The sequence below is a fragment of the Vitis vinifera genome, chromosome 19, assembly GCF_030704535.1.
Source record: "Vitis vinifera cultivar Pinot Noir 40024 chromosome 19, ASM3070453v1".
Classification (NCBI taxonomy): domain Eukaryota; kingdom Viridiplantae; phylum Streptophyta; class Magnoliopsida; order Vitales; family Vitaceae; genus Vitis; species Vitis vinifera.
Genome location: NC_081823.1, coordinates 12,035,629 through 12,036,887, shown reverse-complemented (window position 1 = coordinate 12,036,887; position 1,259 = coordinate 12,035,629).

Here is a 1,259-nt window from a genome sequence, read left to right as displayed (position 1 = left end):
AAGAAATCAAAATCAAAACAAATTTAAAAATAAAACAAAAATATATGGACTAGCTAGTCTTTAGAAAGACTAAGTCTATAAAAAAAAAAAAAAACTGGTCCTGTTTCAGCTTGTCTTCTACCCGGTATGCATATTTCATCTTTAGAGGTAGCGAGTTAAGAATAAGCTTTGGGGGCTCCTCCTTCGCATGTCTCTGTATCTCCACCGCATTCAATAAGGGCTACATTTCTTTTGTTCTCGTCCAATGGAACAGATTAGCAAGCTTCTCTGAGGGTTCAGGTAACCCTTCATCATGCTTTGGCTTGAATATGGGCTGATCAACCATAACTACTTTGACTTTCCTCACCATTGAATTTTCTTCGTTTTGGGCCTCCTCTTTATGGATACCCTTGAGATGTTGATATGGTTGAGAAGGAAAGTTTTCTTTTTCTCGCTCTGTGTTGAGGTTGATAAGCCTTGAGCTTGAGTATTCAAGATTGTCTGTCTTCTGAGACAAATCATTCAACCTCCCATCCATCTTTCTGTCTTGGCTATCAATTTCTTGCCTGACTTGAGCATTTTCTTGCCTGAATTGATCAATGATGGATTTCTAGTGTGCTACAAAGTCTTCCACAACCTTGGTAAGGTTCACAATTGCTTGTTCAAGTTTCAAGGCTTGATGTGGTGCTTGAGCGGGTTGCATGTACTGACGTGGTTGTGGTTCCTAAAAGAAATTTGGATGATTCCTACAAAATGAATTGTAGGTGTTATAATCACCAAATATCTCTCTTGCCACTGGATTGATAGGACACTCCTCCACCAGGTGCTCAAAAGACTGACAAATGCCACATGGCATACCAAACATCTCCCTCATTGCTGGAAGGATAGGACACTCCTCCACCAAGTGCTCAAAAGATTGACAAATGGCACACGACATAGCTTGCACTAGTGTTTTAGAAATGGCATGCACAACTAGCAATTTGTGAATTAAAAACAGAGCAAACAAAAGAAAATAAAATTCTAAAGAAAATTATTAAGATTAACTAAAATCTAAATAAAAGATATACTAAAACATGAACAAAGGAAAATAAACAAAAAAAAAGAGTTAATAAAAGGAAAAGAAAAGTCACCAAACTTGTGATAAAGATCACAAGTACTCTGAAAAGGTCATATCACTGTAAAGTGGCACCATCCCCGGCAGCAGCGCCATTTTGATTCGTGCCCAGTCGGGTGTTTTAATAAAAAATATTTATAAATCCTATGACCTCATACTAGCGTAG